At 38.8% G+C, this 21,400-nt stretch overlaps 1 protein-coding gene across 5 annotated transcripts in view; it reads right to left on the reverse strand.

The window, feature by feature from the left end:
- LOC115371394 (type I inositol 3,4-bisphosphate 4-phosphatase-like) overlaps positions 1–21,400 on the reverse strand; it is a 70,405-nt gene that overhangs the window by 43,156 nt on the left and 5,849 nt on the right. For all 5 annotated transcript variants that reach the window (XM_030068767.1, XM_030068758.1, XM_030068776.1 and 2 more), the window contains exon 2: positions 12,328–12,436. The gene's annotated coding sequence lies outside the window, so the exon portion shown is untranslated. The remainder of the gene's footprint in view (positions 1–12,327; positions 12,437–21,400) is intronic.

Genomic DNA, 21,400 nt, shown 5'->3' on the forward strand with positions numbered 1-21,400 from the left:
CTGTGGCATCATCAAAGTGTGTGACTATCCCAATCATTTTGTTGTCATCAGAAGACAGTGAATGAAAGCATGATCCTAAACACATCTTAATAATCATGGAAACACAGACATTGAAGTACTTGAGTGCAAAAGAGCAAAGGTGGTTAAATGGAATTAGGCACCTGAAAACTGCTGCTCTTTACCTTGCCTATGACCTTTGACCCCCCTGCAGCAGAAGCAGTTGACCTGTGAAAAGCCTTCTCAGTATATAAAATACTAGAGCCAGTGATGAGGTGCACCATTTTCCCAGAAAGAATATCACCTGACACATGACTAAATAAACAAGTGACTCACTGGACAGTGACTCATATATATTCCTGAGTTGTGGACTCAGTGATATATCAATATGTTATCTCTATCATAACATGAGACTGGAATGCAGGGAATGCAATTTTCTGAAACTAACTCAAAACATGCACGACCATATAAGCACTTAAAAGAAAGAAGCAACCTTGAGCTAATTGGTTTCTCTTTTAGTAACTTCTCTCTTTAGTCTGAGCTTCCTTAGTCGGAAAAGAAATGCTGCAGCTCCTACAAACAGGCCCAACTGATCTCATTTCATTGTGATTCTGGGTTAATAGTTGGTGGCCTAATTCCCGATATGTGGTCCACCACTGATCTCCGTGCAGTGCCTGCTGTTCCCCACTTTGGTCAAGCTCAGATGCAAGTGGCCTATATCTGTCACTGCAAACATCCCGAGTGCTATCTATAGACCTATCTGGATGTAGGGGAAGCTAGTTGATTTACCTGCATATTTGAATACTGATTTGCATTTACACACGTGTAAGCCCCAGTGCAGCAATTACATGAGCTGGAAAACTCCTTTGCAGGTCTGATGTGTGTGTTTCAAATGTCAGGAATCACTTCTTATTCTTCTTTGGTTGGAACTCTACATTTACCAGTAAAGAGGATGTGACCTCTCTGCTCAACCTATGCAGAAGTATGTATTTTCCTTCAAATATATTTAGCAAATTAGGCTGACAAATTCTTACATAACTCTTTGCAAATAAAACATGTTAATCATCAAGGGCTTTTCTTTGAGAGCATAATGTTCAAGGGCTAGTGTAGCCAGAGAAAGAATCTCCTAATTAGAAAAGGAAAATTTGAAAAGTACTAATGTGCTGGTTCCAAATGTCAGGAATTCACCATGTTGAACCCGGACATTGTAACTTCTCAATGTAATGCAACTTGTGCTATTAAAGGAAAGGGAGAGTGGGTGTCACCGGGGTGACGCAACGCCTCTTATCACAGTTTCAATTAATTGGGTGCACAATACATCAGGGGAGCTTTTTAATAAAACTTGTAATTCGTCTCTGAGGTCATTTGATCAAAGCTTTGAGCTGCAGAAGAGAGAGTACAATTACTTTACATTCATAGTTAAGGACTTTTCTACTCGTTGGTGCATGTTGGTAAAAGAAATTTACACTTTAAATTCATGAGAACAAAATTCCACATTTTGCAATCATCATGCATGGCCATGCAGGCTGGTGGGATGCTGTAATATTCAACCAAATGTGCTAAAAATGGCCACCATGCTCCAGATGCTTTCAACAGATGGACTGCCAAAAAATACATCAAATCCAACTTAATGCTTCTCTCTTTTTTCAAAAGAAGAGAGAGTGGTCAACCCAGTTCTACAAATTTTCTCATAAAACTGAACGTACGATGTATGGTGGTTTACTAATTACAAAGACAAGATAACACGCTGAATATCTAAAGCAAGTGTGTCCGTCAGCAGACTGGTGTCCTTGAGCTCCTATCTACCAACTGAATCTGAAGGTGCACTATACAAAGAGCCAAGGGTTATGAGAACCTTTTAGACTAAACTGACAAAAAATGGGGAATATGCACATAATTTGATGGTTGAGTTTCTCATTGGGCAGACTCAGAGACAGATTATGGGTTTCTTCCACGCTTTTTTTGTCAATTGAATCTAAAAGGTTCCCACTTGAGTCGACCTTTTGCAATTTTGCATAGAGTACCTAAGTAAGTCACTTTGACAAGAGCATCAGCTAAACCAGAGAGCACTTAGAGAGTACAAAACAATGCTGACGCTTAACACTTCTACAACTTGCTGTTTGTGACACCCAAAGATGTAATTCCTATCACTCCTAAATTTTAGGTTAAAGGGTTGTTCCACCCATAATGTACTATATTTGTATCAAGTACTCACTGTGTAGTGCTTTAATTCCCTGATGAAGAAAGTTTTACTTGCAAACCTTCATGGTGAAGTCATATTCCAAACAACGCTAGCCATCATTGAGCCAATAGAAAAAACAGCAGTTTTACAACACAAAAATTGAATACAAGTTTAAAAATCCCACACACATCATGCTGCATAATTAAAGTCTCTGGTATCTAGTTGTATGCTCAGCAGTTCTCAAACAGATTTTCGAATCCACAAATTTTCACTCAAATCTTCCTGCCAAATCAACTTCTGCAAAATGCTCTCATGCGTGGTCGTGTAGCATCCCTCTGCTCTGATCACCCATACTTTTGAAAACCTGCCCCAGGCTTGTTCACTGGACAGGAAGTCTGCTTGCTCAGAGCTCCCTGATTGGCTGTCCTGGCACTTTAGCCTATTCAAGGGAGCACACAGTGAGTACTTGATGCAGATATGACCCATTATGGATGAAGTATCCCTTAAAGTTCATCGCCAGAAACTACAAAGATAAGCTTAGTCTCTGCTAAACTCAACATCTTAATAACAACAATTTTCTATGAAATGACCATCATCAAATGGCAGACTTAATGGCAAACATTAACATGCAAGGTAATGACTAAAATGTAAATGAACAGGAGAAAAAAAATAAAAATGAGGAGACAGAGAATTGGAAGAATGGGAAGAAGAATATGGACCATAGGAAAATGTTTAAAATGCAAGAATAAACAGGACAGTTAAATACCCAAAATGTGTAAAATCAAGCAGATGCTTCAAAATGTCCTGACAGCAGCTGTTTGTAGCCGATCCAGTCTGAACCTGCGTGAGAGTCGACTTGTTTCAGCTATTATGTAATGTTGCTTTAACAACATGAGGCATAACAGTGGAGTCGGAGGCAGGGACACACACACACCACATATATCCACACATTCATGATTAGATGGAACTGGGCTGGACTGAGCCACATCATGATGTGCATGCGGGTGCAAACACACACGCACGCACGCACGCACGCACGCACACACACACACACACACACAATTAGTCATCAGACTATAGGCTCTATTAGCTGAGCTGCCTGAAGTTGTGGTTATGAGTTAAGACACTAGACAGTAAACAGAGTGTGTGTTTGTGTGTGTGTCTTTGAGACCTTCAAGGTGAGATTATTTTTCTGACATAAGGTCATTTGTCTGGAATACACTTTTTCATTAAGGCATGGGTTTAGATTTAAAACTAGAATTCGTACTAACATTAGGTTAGAGCAGGAATTTTCAAACTTTTTCATGTCCAGGATTCCCAAACTAACTCATTATAAGTGACTTTACCCTTGATATGAAGATATTTTAGTTTGAGTATTAAATTGTTATCAAAAAGATATCATCTGACTATAGATTCAAAGTACGCTAACAATTTTTGTATCATAACAATTACTGCATTAGTGCATTAGAGTGCATTAAATTACAGTGAAATTAAACTATTTCTTACTGTGCTAAGGAGACTCTGAAGACCCCTCATGGACCCCTGAAGGTCACAAGCACTGGGTTAGGGAAATGGTTCATGTTAGTTGTGAGTTAAAAGAAAAATTCACCCCTTCATACTTCCAACTCTGTTATATATATATGAGAGAGAGAGAGAGAGAGAGAGAGAGAGAGCTTTATCTAATCAGGTAGAAAGGCTGAATTGTGGGCTGTACAGTGAGTTACGTCAAGTCAAATTTAATTATAAAGTGCTTTTAACAAACAAGTTTGTCAGGAAGTGCGTCATAGTGAACGGATTAATATTATTTTTAAGTGTTCTTAGACCTGTATGTGCACAGGCCTCTGTACGTACGTGTGTGTGTGGCCAATCACTCAGTGAGGCTCAAGCGCCAGCTATAGATAGACACACACACACACACACAAACACACACACACCCACAGCAGATAAAAACTACAGCTCTCAGTCATCATGGCTCCAGCTCCTTTGCGTCGATACATCAGCAGCAATTTCCTGATAAATTAATTACAGGTCACAGGTTCAATTCCAACAGCAGCCAATGTGTCCTATCAAAGTGCTCCTGAGCAAAACCAGCTGAGAACTTAATAGTAGCCTAGGAATGCCTAAAATGATACAATGACAAGACAGCATCATGATGATGCTGAGTGCAGGCCCACAATATCATACTATGATACACTGCGTTATAGAGTATTTGTCTACATGTCCACAATTTGACCAAAATGGAGGTGGAAAATATATTTAAAATAAGTTAAGTTCAGGCTTTAAATATAATATACTGTTATCCTTGGTCAGTTATTGTGCATGCTAACTATACTTTCTGCTATTGAGTTGCAGTCCCTTTTGAATCTAATTTGTCTCAAAGCTTAAAGATCACTCTGCTAACCCTTCTGCTTTTATTTAACTGCATCTCTTTCTTTATGACTGGTGGAGATATAAATAAAGGATAATGGCTTGTACCTGGATTCACCTCACCAGCGTCCTTTATGAAAAGAGGAAGTTCAGACCCTGCAACTAAATGTTAACTAGTGTTTCCCATAGGCATAAACAAAGACTGAGAGTCCAATTAGTCATTTTTTCAATTTGTTTTAAATGAAGAACAGCTTCAGGCTGTATATCGTTACAAAAACAGACTTAGCATCTGATTTTTTTGTTTTTTCTTTCTTCTTTCTTTAGCTTTGGAAATCTTAATAGTATTTAGTTTTCTAATTTCAATTAATGAGGCATTTTTAAAATGCAAATGTATAAGTGCAAAATACAGGTGTAACATACACATTTTATTATAACAAACATATGACTATACCATCCTTAATATTGCTCCTTGATGCACAACCTTTTTCAAACTACGAACTAGCAAACATTTGTGTTCAAAGTCAAATTACAAAAGTGAATGCACCTCTGAACTGAACTTTTTTTTTTTTTTTTTTTTAAACAAAACGCAGAAGAAGATTTCCAGTCCTTGAGTCAACCGGACTCACATTTTCCACTCCCAAAGCCAAAAACATCATGGTTTGACAGCTCTTGAGACAAATTTAGCACTTTTCCAACTCTGTGGGTCAAAAATGAGTTCCTACACATTTCCGGTTACAGAAATTCCACACAGTCCTAGATCTTGATTAATTAATTTCCTAACTACATTTGCAAATATTGGTTTCCCCCAACTTTTTCAGACCTTTTATGCAACTGTCAAAACTGTTCAGTAGCCCAAAATGGTCTAGTTCATTCCTCGGTTCCATTATTATGAAATGAAGGAGGAACTCTTGTTCAACCAGTGCATCTGTGAATTTGTGTTGGTGACAATGGCAGAGAAGCACTTCAACAGCTATCAGCGTTTACAGTATTGAGTCAATAATCTGGAAGGGAAAGCTGTGTGTAACTTGTCATAAATCACGGCCTTTTATCATGCACAGTCACACACAACAACAGGACCTCATGCAGTGCAAAGGGACAAAGCAAGACCTGCAACAGATGGTAGATTTTGCACCTTCATGTAATCAAGTGATTTGGTAAGCCCAGGGAGTTAATGCCTTGCCAAAAACGTTACGAGTCCAAGTCAATCTCTCTAAATCCGTGGCTGCATGGAAACTTCACTGAGGGAAAAAGCTGCCATATAAGGGCGCTCTACATTTAGCCTGGTATGTGTGTGTGTGTGTGTGTGTGTGTGTGTGTGTGTGTGTGTGCGTAGATTTGTGAGTCACATGAATTGGGGCACACACAAACGCTGTATAGGCCGAGGCTAATCCCGGCCAGAGCTCCTGACACATAAAGCCACAAATCCAGGATTCCCAAAGCGGATTTTTGGTTTATTAGGAATATAAACATGCCTACAAATTCATGAACAAGAGCAATTATGAGGAGTTTTTAAAGAATTTCATTCCAAAATGCTATGTCTCCATTTTGGGAATAGAGAATAGAATCACATCCTCAAATTCACCATTCAATGCCTCTTAGAATACCAAAGAAACAGGATCATGATCAAGAAATAATCACTTTTTTGTTTAGTTATGCTGTGGCCATGTTGATCCATTAGGTCCATCACTCAATGGACCTAATGGATTATTTTTTTTCTGAGAGGAGTGTCCATTTGATGACACATCCATCTCCAATGGATTCGTGTCAGTTTTGATGTACATAACAAAGGCTAAACTGTTGGGAACTGATGGAGATGTCATTGTCAATTACGCCTGTGGCTAAAAGTGTATTCCTTTCGTCATCCATATTGGTGCATTATGTCTGTGCTTTTTCAATTATAACACATATATAGACTTTACATGTCCAATTTATCTTTCCCATACAAGTTATGAGATCTAAGACAAAATCCTCATGTTGGGCCTGTCTTGTTTCAAGTAACCATCATGGAAGTCTTTGAACCAGAAAAGCTGAGCAAAATAACCAATGAGAGGCTGCAAGTAAATCTAGACAAAGAGATAGGAAAAAAAAAAAAAAAAAACATCAGGATGGCTGGATAATTTCCTTCCAACTCTGTCAAACCATAGTGCCTGTGTGTCTTCAAGTGTTTTCTCCCCTAAATTTGGCATTGACCCCTCTTTCTTCTGTTTTTCAGCAAAAATAACTGCTTACACTTATTTGCTTACGCAGCTTGCTGCAAGCTGTTCTTCTTTCTCAAGCTCCATTTTAGCGCTACGAGGTGAGAAACAAAGTCATGCTTCGTGTTTGATTTCATGAGACAGGTGTGGCATTCAGACTGTCTCACAACCAGATCCAAGTGAAGAAACATGTAAAGTGTGACCAGTCACCTTCACCTGTGTGACAAGCCAAGAAGAGAAAGTTTTTGTTTTTCAAGAGTTATGTAGTTTGTGCTCAGCATTACCGAACGGTGTGTTAACTTTCAGGCCTCCCTGTTGCCACAACTAATGCTGATTTGTGGAGGAGGCAGGGCCTTGTTTGAGCCATCCAAAAGTTACAACCGAGTTTAGTTTCTAAACACTCATCTGTTTATGTTTGGTTCAAACCTCCCTCGAGATGAGCCTGTGCTCATCTTGTCTGTGTGTGTGTGGGTGTGTGTGTGTGTCTGAGGGGTTGTCTTAGCTTCACCTTCTGGCAAGACAGAAAGAGAGAATAAAACAGACTCTGAGAGAGAGTCCAGTTGACCATACATGGTGAAACCCCATTTTACAGCTACTGTCTGCCAAGAAGCCTCTCACACACTGGAGACGAGGCATCACACCACCCCAGTCGGTGAATATTTGTGTGTGTTTGTGTCTCGTCTCAGATCAGACAATGGGTCTTCTTCAGTTTGTGTTCTTGTAAATTCTTGTATCCTCCATGATGCGTTTGACGTCACACGTAATGATGTATGATCCAAAACAATAACAGAAGGATGGAGGATGGATAGAAATGCTCAAAGAGAGAAGAGAGAAGTTTACTTGCCAAAGAAAGATGCATCAGATGGTGACTTGGTGGTGAGAAGAAATGGTGAGTCCCAAAGTTCATTGGAAAAATGCTGCATCAAGTCCAACCAAGACAACAGGTCATAGTAAAATACCAGTATAAGCAGCTGGGAAAATGACCAACCCTGCTTAATTAATCATAACATTACCTCGAGCAGGCAGCCCATCCCAAACTGTGTTCACACGTTTGAGAAGTTGATTGCCTCCAGCGTATCTTAGGAAGACTGTTCTCCGCATAGACACACAGTACTCACTTCACATTCTTGGATTTAGATTTGATATTCACTGGTAGGACTAGAAATGAGCAGGGATTCCCCGATACGATATGATTCACAATACCTGGCTGCTGATTTGATATGTACTATGATTCTGTAATTATTGCGATTCAATGTAAAATGTGCAGTTTTGGATTTAAAAAAAAAAAAAAAACATTGTACTATGGAAAACAGCTGAATCATGCTTCCGAGGACAATTATCATGAGCTCCTTTAACATTTCATGCAGAACTAAAGAAAGCAAGCAGAAAAACAAAATGTGGTGTTTTTTTTTTTGTTTTTGTTTTTTTCCCACAGTAACCTGTACTTGATATGGGCAATACGGGCTGAATGGCAGTATACTACCTCTATAGTTGACTTTTCATACAGCAGCTCTCATGTCAAAACCTTCTGAATAATTATAGCCAAAGTTCTTCCCAACTTTTGATTTAAAATGTGGAGATTTTTTTGGTTCAGTCTTTATTCCTGTGATGTTTGATTTGATTCCCATGAGACACAGGCGTAAAAGAACAGGTCCCACCACCATGTTGTATTCTAAGCAGCAACGTTTTTTTGTTAATAACATAAAAAATATGTCTAAAGTAATGACAACTTAATATGTTGAGATAAAAACAAAAAACCTTGATCTGTAACCAAATAGATTTTTGTTCCCCTCTTCCCTATTCACTGTTATACAGCATTCATTCTCAGCTGTGTGCCGTAAAGGCACAAACAGCCTGCAGGAATTCAGGCCAGCTAAAAACCACAGCAGTTAAGAGTAATTTCACTGATTAGCAGCTTAAACCAGAGGGAAAGAGCTCATCAGTGTAATGAGTGGTTACACTGTTTGATTGGCATGAAAACCTGCAGACTCCTGGACCACCACTTTGAACAGTTGTCCACACCAGTCTTTAAGGAAAGGATGGCCCTCCAGTAACCCTTAAGATACAGAGGGGGATTAGGTTTGCGATAAACTTTTGCTCAACAAACCAAGCACTGCATAGGAAGCAAGCATGTCGTCAGTGTTTATTTCTTAATCCTCTTTCAGCCCATCTCAGTCTTAGGTAAGACTTCAAGATGTGGTGCAATAAACTAAAATGTGCTTCTATGAGGTCTCTATCTCCAATGTAACAAATAGTAGAGTATGTACTTTTCAATTCATGTTCAGTATGGTTATTTTATTTGATACAGGTTCACTTGTAAACATAAGAGCTGGCAAGACGTTTTCCAGGAGTAAAAAACACTGGTGATTTTTTTTTTTTGGATGATGAGAGCGTGATTGTTTTTTTTTTTTTGCTTGTTTGTTTGTTTTTTTAAATCAATATGATAGGTGTTCATCTTTTACAGCTTCAGTGGAAGGTTTACAAGGTCCTTTAGGGAATGTTTTATTACAGCATGTTCCAGGAAGCCTCCTCAAAATCTATGATAATGTATAAACAAATACATGGTTTTCAACATGAAATCCAACTTGTTCTGATTTTCAAAACTCCTCAAAACTTGACACAAGATACAAAGTTTTCATTTGATACCAGCCAAATCCTATGATCCAACTCAGCAGGTGAACTCAGAGTTAAAACACTCACACTTGGCCTGTACAGGAGAAAGTTTCCATTACGCTGCTTGGTCATAATAAATCTACAGTGAATTATGGCCTGACGAAATCAGGCCCTACTACAAGGTCAGTTCTGGTTTTACGAGGTTCTTACAGGGGATTAGGGATGAAATTCAATAATCTTTATGTCTTAGAGATAGTTCAAAATGTAAACTAATTCAAAAGTAACTTCTCTCATGAGAAGGAATTTGAGTTAGTCTGTAAGCCTTCAGCTGACAGAAAACCCAGAGCAACATCAGAGTAGATGTCACATTTTGATGAATATCTTATTCTGGAACAAAACTCACTGATTACAGTTCTGAATAGTTAGGAGCATTCTGGAACTGAGGAGAAAGAAAAATAAATGAATTAGGTATTAATACAGTAGTTTAAAAAAAATATAGCATCTGTAAATATAATTCACAAACCTTTAAACATCCTCTCTCATTTACCTATTCCCTCAAATAAAACTGTGTTTCTCTCCCAAACTGATATCCTATTGAGTTAAGGTTAGGGTTTGGTCTGTCCTATTGGTTTGCACTTGTGAATGATCCCTCACTGCTCTGGCCCAAAAATCCTGTTTCAACAGGAAAAACATCAAATCAACAAATTAAAAGTGTATTTCATGGGGTCTTTAACCTCAGTGGAGTGGGTGTTTCTTGAACTGACACTAGAGGGCATTTCTTGATTTGGCTGGGGGTATACCTATATAAATCAGTAAAGATACATAGATACAGAAAGAAACTAAATGCCTAAAAGTCCTAAAGGGCTTGAACATAGCATTCTCCAGAATTATTCAAGGTCATATAAAATTTACATCAAATGTGTTGAATACAAGAGATAAAAGGATTCTTTCTGAAATCCTTATTATTCCCATTCACACACATACTTTGTTGATTATGGCATTATGGCAATGAATCATGTCAAGATACGTTTACAAGGTGGTTTACGCAACCTCTAGTGCCCCAAGCATCACTGTGATTTCAGATCGCAGCAGCAATTGCTCCCTCGCTGATATTTTTAGGGATGTTTTACATCTCCGTCCAGCTTAAAGAAGCCTGTATTAAAACTATTTTTTGTACATCTGCAATAACGATTACCCTCTTGATCCCCCTTTGCTGATCTTTTGTTTAAGATGGAAGAGGCTTAAGCCAAATTATTTTAGCTGATTGACCGCCTGCAGGACAAGAGAACAAGCTTCTGTAAACTCACAGATCTTAAAAAAAACTCTTTTTCCATTTGTCCACTGGGCAATGATTTATCCCCTAGATGAGGCTATTTTAGGGTTGCAATGGTACCAACTCTGGCACCAGATATCCACCCAACACTAGGCAAAAATGGCTTTGTCAGAGGCTTTGTTATTGTTTCCTCAATACTAAAATTGCATGGATAAATCAAAGCAAACCAACTTGCATTTTGTGCCTTTTTGACAGATTGAAAAATGTTCAATCTCCCATCTGGAAGAAACAGGATTAGACCTCAGTCTCCTTTTTTCCAGCAACCCCAAACTAATGATCTAAAATATCATTTAAAATCTAAATAAGTAGTAAATCACATCAGTGCTTGGTATAGGATGTTACATAATTCGTTCAGTACATGAAATTAGTATCAGCAGTGGAAAAAAACAGTATGAGAACAAAATCAGTGCCCTGCCTCTGCTCTGGTCAGACTGACATGAAAAACATGAAAAACAAAACTACAGCGACTGAACCAACTGGTTTCAACCAATAATATCATGACATCCACCTGTCAACCAATCCACTTTTCAACATTCAAATCAAATTCCGTCTGACTATTCTGTTTCACTCGAAAATACGTCACCATATGGAAGTTAGATACTCTCAAAATGCCATTTCATCTAGACTTTAATAGTATAAGATAAAAAAGACTTATTTCTCGCCAAAGTGCTTTATAATGCGTTACAACATTGAGAAATGACTAATCAGAACAAGCAATATTTGATTTATTACAGTAATGATTAATCATGGCCTTCTCTGGCTCTCAGTCTGATCGCCTGTTTTTTTTTTTTTTTTGTTTGTTTGTTTTTTCGCTCCTGTTTTTGTGTCTATGCTTCTGAGAAATCAGCACAGGCCTCCTGTTTAATTCATCAGCAGTGCTGGTGCACATAAATGGGAAATGAAAAAATTACTGACAGTAAGTCCCTTCAAACAATTGCCTGTTGCATGAAAATACTGAGCAAAAACGTTTATAATACACTACAAAAAATCCAACAAAACAATTTACTCTAATATTTAACCTTAAATTTGTGTTTTTCTTCAATCAAGTGAACTATTCTGCCCAAAAAGTAAGATAATTCCAACTCTTTCTAAATCAGGTTTCTGTTGTTTTTCAGCATTTTCAAGAAAGCATTTTCAAGAGTCAGTACCTTAAAACAAGCCAGAAAAGGGCAGATTTCACCACTACAAACTATTAAAATATTGATACTAGTTCATTTAGGATGAATTAAGTTTATTTGAAGATTTTAGGACATAACATTGATTGATTTATATTTTTGCAATAACTAATGTCTTATGGTCCGTCTTAAATGGTTTTTTATTACAGCAAGAGAAAAAAATAAGCCATAGGGTTAGGAAAGTTGCACTTCTTTCTAATATAACTCAGCCTGTTTCAAGAATTTCATGAAACAAGTGTTATTCAGACAAAGGAATTTAGGAAAATCCTGGGAAAAAAGTGAAATTTGCTTCAAATTTTCAGGACAGAATCCAAATCCAATGACTTTCCTTGACCTGTATTGCAGTCTAGCCAAAACTGACTCACAGGAAATACTGAGCTTTTCCTCGGACAGTAGTGATATTATATTCTGAGGGCATCACAGCTGTGAGCTCATGAGATCTGAGGTCAGTTTATATCTACTCACTGTCTGCTGCTGGGCCGGGGGGGACGGGAGGGACAGCTGATCCAGGCCAGTGAAGACAGGCGTCCAGAAAGGACAGGGAATCTGGTGAGAGCAGCCTCTTCTTCACAGTCTGACAAGAAACAAGAAGCAAAACAATGATACCTTCACTTAATGTAGATGTTATTTTCATTATGCATTTCATTGTGTGTTTTTTTTTTCCTTCCTGTAACTGTTGAGTGTCCATTTCCTTGTTCAAAACATGTGTTGGCAACAGTGTTATGCCATGCTAAGAAAGAGGGGGGGGGGGGGGGGGGGGGGGGGGGGGGGGGGGGGACAGAGAGGGAGAGAGCGAGACAGAGCGGGAGAGCGAGACAGAGAGAGAGAGACATAGAGAGAGACAGAGAAAGAGAGAAAGAGAGAGAGGGAGAGAGAGAGAGAGAGAGAGAGAGAGAGAGAGAGAGAGAGCCCAGAGTACCCTCTGGGCTCCACATCAGAATGGAGCATGAATAATTTCTTCAGAGGGAGCAGCTGTAGCCTTTTCACATGAAAATGAGTGTCACCCATCACACACACGCACGCACGCACGCACGCACGCACGCACACACACACACACACACACACACACACACAGGTTGTCTCTCCTCGCTCTCAGCCATGCAGCCTCACTATGACCACCCTCCATTTGTTTGAATTATTTGGGTTTCATCTCAATATAAGAAATGTGCCACTTGAGAAAACGACCCCTGCTCTACAATATGACTGCTGTCCAAAAAATCAGTTCCCAATGTGGGAAAAATTTGTAAAATTCGATGACCTCTCCTTCAATAACTAAATTGGAGTGTTCACATAACCTAAAAAACAAAAAAAGGATACTCCTTTGTGGTTTGTCAGTGTTGTTTTCCCATCTGCTTTCCACTCCAGTTGGACTGAAAATGATTTTAATGCAAGATATTTGCGAGTTGGGAAAACACCTTCTGTCCTGTAAACTGAAAAGGATTTCCCCAGAGAGCTGATTTATTTCCTGTCTGGATTACACCTACATTATTATTATTTTTTTTTTTTTTCGCATTATGTCACTAAATACTGTTATGGGAACAGGCTCCAGTACACAGTAATACTGGCATGCTTCAACAAAAAAATAGTTCCAATTTAAGGAGTCCGGTGCACAGCAGAGCAGGGAAATAAAAACATATGGTGTATTCTGGTTTGGATACAGATTTTTTTGTTTGTTTGTTTCATGATTAAAAAGGTTTTTTTTATCAGCTGACCTGCTTACTGCTGTTGTTAATGCCCCCCAAAGCTGGACCAATATTGATTGATAACTCATACTGGAAAAATACCAGACTATCCCTTTCAGTTCTTGGTTGACACATGGTAACCTTTAATCACAGAAGATGTAAGCTACATTTACAAGTGAACTCAACCAAACTGTGTTCAAAGCATCATGGAAAATCATGCAAGAGCAAGGCGGTGCAAGTCCAAGTTTAAAGAGGACAAACTGAGATACATTATCTGTTTGTACAAGAGAACTCCATAACATCTCATGCTGCAGGATCGATTCGTGCAAAATAAACCATGCAACTGTAGGCAGCTGCGGGGAAAAAAAAAAAAAAAAAAACTTTAGTGTGGTGTGTGTGTATTTCATGTCTGTGCTAAAACTAGGTGTTCCTAAAGTTTGCAACACTTCCTTCTCTCGTTTCGACAAGTTCTTCAAAGTGTCTGTTTCAGTGTTAACAGAGACGAGCTGCACCACGGTCACTAACACAGTAAGAAGCTCTATAAGGCAGTTTGCATGACATGAGCACGAAACACAGATAAAGCAGCACAAATCACTAACCACCTCCTTGGTGAAAATAAGTTTGCTAAATAATACACAGCTTGCCATGTATTATTGGAAATATCACTGTGGCTGGGGTGTGTCTTTGACCAGCCATAAAATCATCATCTCCCTCTTTTTCTCTTTCTATCTTTGTGCCACTTCTGTTTCTCTCTCACGAACATGCAAAAACACAAACACATACTGGTTTCCAAATGAAGGCAAACTCAAGTTAGAATAGTCAAACCAAACAGGTGAGGCTTGTACTTGACAGTAGTCAATATGCCAAAACCAGAAATTTCCACAGCACACTTCCTGCAAAGCATTAAAAACATTGTTCCTACAACAGCTGAGACACACATGTAGCCCATTTAATAAAGGCTTTTTAAATGCTTTGTCTTGGTAATTTTTGGTTTTGGCTTACTGAGCACCAGTCCTAAAGCGGTTAAGAGCACTGTTAATACCAACAAGTAAATTAGTGCTCCTCAGCTGATGTAGCCTACTGCTAGTTTTCTCTCCTTTAAGACTAGTTTTGAGACTTAACTTGTATTTTTCCTAAAATAAGTGAGATAAATTCAGTTGTTTTGAGCCTCGATGAAAATACTGTGTCACACAAACAGATGCTATTTGAGGCATATTTAGGGTTGAAAAGGGTCTTGCAAGCTCATAAGCATAGGCTACTTGTTCATGAATTTAAACTTTGTGTTGTCTCAAGGTGAAGACACACCCTGACTTGTTGATCATATGGGAATATCTGTGTAGGAATTAAACTGCATGCACATTATTACAGAACTACAAAACCTTAAATGAAACATTGTTCATTATGTTGAACTCCAAAATGAACTTTAAACTGAGAAGACCAACATTAAAAAATGATGTGGCGCAGGTTCAAGACTCAATCCCAATTTAAATTAGTTTAGGTGTACATTTTTTTGCAGTGCAGCATGTAGCCTAACAGGATTAAAATAAACAAACAGAATAGTCGGAAGAGTTTGCAGAGACATGGTGAAAGCAGAAGTGGCCTGGTGTGGGATGTCAAAAGTGGCAAGTCTCTGTTTGACTCTTTGGCACAGTTCCCACAAATATAAGGAAGTAATCACTAAGGACCTGCTTTTAAAGAAAAAAAAAAAGTGAATTAAAGAAGTTAGGAATTCTTTGATCAACATTTATGAAAAAACTGGGCCATACTCTCACTACTGAATTTGAGGGGTCCTGGGGCCTAATCACTAAAACATGAGTGATGGGATGTTCACGTTTGGCATACTGAAAGACAAAACCGATCTCACCCACTTCATTTCATCCTCAAACTGCCAAATCTCTACACAGACGCTCACCCTGGATTTATACTATGAAGGATAGGGTAATAGCAAAGGTCTTCTCCATTTCCCTTACTGATGCAATTAATGGAAACCCATCATAAATCAGCCTGGCTGACTGAATTAATGCTAATGAGGTTGGATGAAGAGCTGTTTTGGATGATGATGAGTGTTGGTTTTCAGCCTGAGTGACATCTATGTTTTTTTTTTTTCTTTTCTTTTTTTTTTTTTTTCCCTTGCAGGCTCTTTTTTTCTGTTGTGTTTGTCTGTTTGATTGGTACAGGTTTACTTAAAGTGCGCTGATGAGGCACCCTGATGTAAATTGAATCACGGCTGCCTTTCAGAGGGCGCTGGCAGGGAAGCCTCTGCTATACAAACAAGTGCGGTCTGTTCAGCATTCAAATGGAGAACTTAAGGGTACTGCTGATGCCATCCCCACAGAACGTTCAGGGTATTGCAAAAATGTCCATCTTAATAAGTCATTTAATCTAGTAGAGAGTCAGAAAATCTTTAAGAAACTCTGGTTTGACTCGAGCCAATAAGCTAAAGGGAATTTCACTGGTTTCTTGTGCGAATCAGCTTGGTTATAGACTTGTTTTGGCATGAATCATTTGACCTGATCTGAAAAATAGCTGACTGATTTGCCTTGCTTCCAGATATTACCACTTGATTGACAATAAAATTCTCAAAACAAGTAAAATTATCTTGAAAAAAGTGATTAGCAGATTCCTTCTTGTTTCGAGACCAAATACATGACTAACTGTCTTATTGTAACAAACATTTTTTTGCAGTGTGCGAGTACAATAATACGGTTCTTTTTCTGAATATTACTAGACAGATCAACACTACCCTCATCCAGTCTGAAAAGATGTGAGCAGCAGCAAATGAATCATCAAAATCAGGCGACAAAACCCAAAGTGCAGCACATGCCAGTGAGTCAGTTTCATGAAGTGACATAATCTTATTAGCAACACAAAAGATATTCAGTGCAAGCCAGGCCTCTCACTTTGATTGCTTAAAATATCAATTTACTACTGCAGGATTATAAGGAAACAGGATAGCATACTCCAAATGAAATATCTGTCCATTTCTGAACTATGGCTTTCACATGAAAATGATCTCAATTCAATGTGTTCAATTGTAGGGCTTACAGGATACTAGATTTGTTGGAAATACAAACTCCCCTGATTTCTGGAAATGGCAATTAAATAAAGTAAGTTTTAAAAAAATTAACCAGAATAATAATTGCCTTTATTAACCAACAGAGGAAGTTGGCTTCTCTTCTGCGCTCTTTTTCCATTCAGAGAGCTAGCATTCCTTATTCAGCAGACACGTGTCGCTTTGTAATGACATGGACAGTAATCTCAATTTCTGATAAAATTAGTAACTGGTAAACAATACATCAAAACTGGTAGCAAAAGGAAAATAAAATGCAAAGACAAGGTATAAAATACCACGCAAGATATATATATATACATATTTGGTGTTTGTGCCATAAAGCAATATGATGGATTGCTTTGTGGCAAAAATCCTCTCAGTATGAGCAAAACTATTTTATAAACTTAAGGACTTTAAACTTAAGTTGCTTACTTTTCCTTACTCTCATTCCTACTTTAAAAAGTACCATAACTTGTTTGATTATCATTATTTTAATTAAAGAGTACTTCCCACTACTTTCCAGTGATGGATCTCTCATTTTGAAATCAAACGAAAATGTACAAATTTTAAACTCTGACAGCAGAAATGTAGGATATCCATCATGGCTGCTTCAGGCCCTGTAGGTCTCCAGCACGCTGTGAGCAGATCTGCTCATGGGTTGTATGAGATGTCGGTGATTTAGTGTCCAACCATCTGCGCCATGGTGATACTGTTTGCCAGGAACAGACATTTGTCTGCCTCATTTGACAGAAGCGTCACATCTAACATCAGAAGGCTGCAGGGGCCCTCTCACTAAAAAGAGCAGTGCTGTGTGCCTTCCCCCCATACACACACACATTCATTTACTGTACACAAACAAACACATGCACACATTCAATTATGAAGAAAAAACACTGCTTATACATCTTGCACACATATGGTGTCTCTTCCCAGCACATTCAAATGCACTGGCAGAGAGCAAACAGGATATACAGCATGTTTGCACAGCTACTTTTAAGAATATCGAAGACTGTGGCTCTTGGGATGAGGTCTACACCTCCATATCCCCGACTTGGCAAAATCACCAAACAGTGTGACACAGCCTTCTGTGCTCCTGCAGCCCTGCTACACTTGGCAGTCACTGGTTTACATTTGTATTTTACAGTATAAACATTTCTCTGATGCTCCTACCCAGAGACTTACAATGAGTTCAGCAACAAAATAAGGTTCAGTTCCTAGATTACCAACATCACCAGTGGCTAATAGTGATACAAGGGTCAGAGGTCGTGGTGACAAGAGATTCCACAAATAATTTTCCTAGAATTTTCTAGAATGCCCATATATAGAAGTGATAACATATCATCACCAAAAAAAAAAGTCACATTAAGAAAATAAGGTTTCCTATCTCTTCATTAACTGTAGGTTGCTCCAGATGTTACCATCAGCTCAACAAAAAAGTGCCAAATTAATGCTTTATCATTTTTCTTAATTTCCTCCACATGCAGTCATCCTTCTTCTAGCCAATGTCCTCCTTCTCCTTCAACCTTCCTGTCTGTTACCAAACAACATACTTTAATGCAAGAAAAGCAGCATGTTTAATATTTTCCATCCTGCATCTGCCTTCATTAGCTCTGTAAATTATGGTAACCATGGAAGGAGTCCCTTCGCCCAGTCCTGAAATAGTACTAAAGTGGTAACCATGGTAGAAATGCACCAATATGCACCTGCTTTATATCACCAAGGCATACATTAAAAAAAAAGAAATCTTCTTGTAGAATAGCAAAAGTGCAGTAAAGCTTAAAAACGATGAGCTAAAATGAGAACCTGTTAGCAAACACAGCATGATTGTGCATTTTCGCCCTCCTGCCTAAACAGTGGGCAGTGCAGACACAAACCTCGACACGTTAACACGAACAGCGCGATCATAATCTGCAGTCAAGTGTGTTTGTGTTGTTTCTGGGTTGATGGTGGTTGAAATGCCTGCTGAGCGGTTGCCAGCCTGAGTTTCCACACGTACCCGAGGATGTCTGCTCCACTCTGTCTGCCGGCCGTGGATGTAAACAAACGTCACGAGGCAAAGAGACTGCAGCTGCCACTAGCCCTCGCTCTCCTAGTCCTCCTCCTCTCCATCTATCTCTCCTTCGCTCTCTCTCGCTCTGTCTCTCTCTCTCTCTCTCTCTCAGCTCACTGCTTCCCCAGCATGTTGGAGCCAGTTAACTCTTTCTCTACCTAAACTGCAGCATCACTGACCATACTGATGTTCTTTCAGCCTCTCTTTATACCTCCTGCTTCACTATTTCACATTCAGTACTGATGCAGGACATTTACTGTACACTATGCGCATGTATTAGAGTTCAACCAATAAGGACTTTTGAAAGCTGATCGGAAATGTTTACACTAAAGTTACAGTTAAAATCAGTCTATTGCATGCTGATATTCACTATTTTTTGGACCATTTCCATGCTGAAAAATTGCAAGTATTCAAAGTTTTCCCCTAAACTGTATGTTTGTCAAGGTGGAAAAGCCTCTGAAACAGCATTTAGACCAAGATGGGACACTGAAACTCTTTTAAAGTGACTCACCACACCCACTCAGTGGTAGGGGAACTCTCGGCTACATTTGGCCTTTAAATGAAAAATTAAGTCAGAAAGCGTTAAATTGAGTACATGAGTAGATAAAGCCAGAGTGAGTGTTACATCAGAAATGGGTGTTGGCAGTATTAGGCTATTTCTTCTACCAATATAAGAGCAGAAGGCTTTGTTTGAGCAACAGTTTTGAAAGAGTTTTCACCTCTGTTTGTCTGTTTTTGTTTATTGTCTATCTGTTAGCAAGGTAACTCAAAAACACTAATGGAGGTATTTGGATGAAACTTCATGCAGGGACTGGTAATCTAGGGCAAAGGTCAACTTCAAGGTCAACCCAAGGCCAAAATTCACATACTTGTCAACCTCTGGAACGCAGCATCATAGAAAGATGCAGCTAGGTGCATTATGTTGATATGTGAGGTTGTGCAGTGTGACAGAAGTTGTTATCTATTACTGGCCGTGTTAGAATTGTTTTTTTTTTTAGCATCTTTTGCGTTCAATATGATTATGTGTGATATTTAAATGGTGGCTTAGACCAGTTATGGATAAAAATTTTTGGTGCAAAAATTTGTATTTGGTTTGAATAGTCCAGCCATCAGTTTTCAAAGCATGTGGTATTTGCTTTTCCTGTTATCAACACACAGTACAGAAGTATGCACAGAGAATGAATAGCTAACATTAGCTTAATTCTTGTGGTGTACTATGAGAAACAGTCCTCTTCATAACCTCAGCGACCTCTGCTCTCACCAACCAACATCCAAACCAGGCTTTTATGTGGCCGTTCACCCTGATTTAAGAGCACAGTGGACATTACATCAGGCCCCTTCTCCTTCTTACCCTCTCCTCTCTTTTCCCTGTTTTTTTTTTTTTTTTTTTTTTTTTTTACTTCAGTTTCATATTCTGTCCCACTGCAGCATTACACAAGCCAAAGATCGATCAAGTTCTGCTGTGGCTAAAAAGCGAATACATGAGTTACAAGCAGAACAAGACCACAAGAAGTAATTTTATCTCATATCGACTGTTCAAGTCGTATTTTTAACATTTGTTCATTTTTCTGGAGAGAAAAAAAATGTCATTTAACACTTGAGAAGGGCAGCAAGACATGATCTTGGGTTGAAAAATAAAATTTGAATTCCTCGCTTATTTTTAAACTTCATGTAAATTTAGCACTATGTATCTTATAATTATTTTTTTCTGATCTAATTATATAATTTAAAACTATATGGAATTATGATAGATGACCTCATCAACCAATCTATTTTTCACAGAACTTAAATGCTTAAAATCAGGGATGGGCCGCACACAGAACTGATAGGGAGACAAATCACGTTTTCAGCCAGGCCCCATCTGTCCCTCCGGGGGTCCTATCCTGGTGGTACAATCTGTACGGCCAAGAGTGCACACACACACACACACACACACACACACAGCAAGAGAGCCAGGTTTCGCTTTTCTTTTTGATGCTTCTCCATTTACCCAGACATTTATCAATAATTCATCAGGCTGTTGCATAAGGGCGCCGCACATCAGCAGACAAGACTTTTCGTGTGTGTGTTTCAAACCATCTCAACTTCATACGCCTCAGCAAAGTGTGTGTACGTGGTAAAGACTGCATGTGAGCAAGCATCAAAGACACACAGCATTCCTGTGTGCCTGAGAGAACGTGTGTCTGTGTGTGTGTATGCATGTGGGTGTGCAATGTACAAGGAGGCAAGGAATAACAAAACAAAAGATGTCTGGGCAAGCTGTTATGCAAAAGAGCCTCTAGTAGCAAGATTATCAGCAAGTGTCTCCGGTTATTAATTAAGAGTGAAGTTACTGGATGGGAAAGCAGAGAAAAGCTCTGAGGAGAAACTGTGACGAAGGATGTTCACCCACAAGGTTTCTAATCTGAGTCCAGCAGCATTCTCAGCTCCTGTTTATGAGATTGCAATTCTCTGATACAGCAGCACAGTGGACCGGTGATTACAGACACGGCTCAATAGCTGAAAGGTCACAGCAAATGTGTCCACTAACAGCCCTGTGTCAAGGAAAAGTGTGGCTAAGCATTTCACAGAACCACCAAGAGCTAAACATTCATAAAGCTAAATATAAAATGTAGGGGTGATACAATGTACTTATCTCACAAAATGATTTGATGCACAATATGATTCAACATGACAACAACGCCTGACTGTGCAGAATGTCTGAACCACAAATCTGTCTAGTTATGGCGACAACTTGCTAGAATTTAAAAATGC

This window comes from Myripristis murdjan, chromosome 2 (genome assembly GCF_902150065.1).
Source record: "Myripristis murdjan chromosome 2, fMyrMur1.1, whole genome shotgun sequence".
Lineage (NCBI taxonomy): Eukaryota > Metazoa > Chordata > Actinopteri > Holocentriformes > Holocentridae > Myripristis > Myripristis murdjan.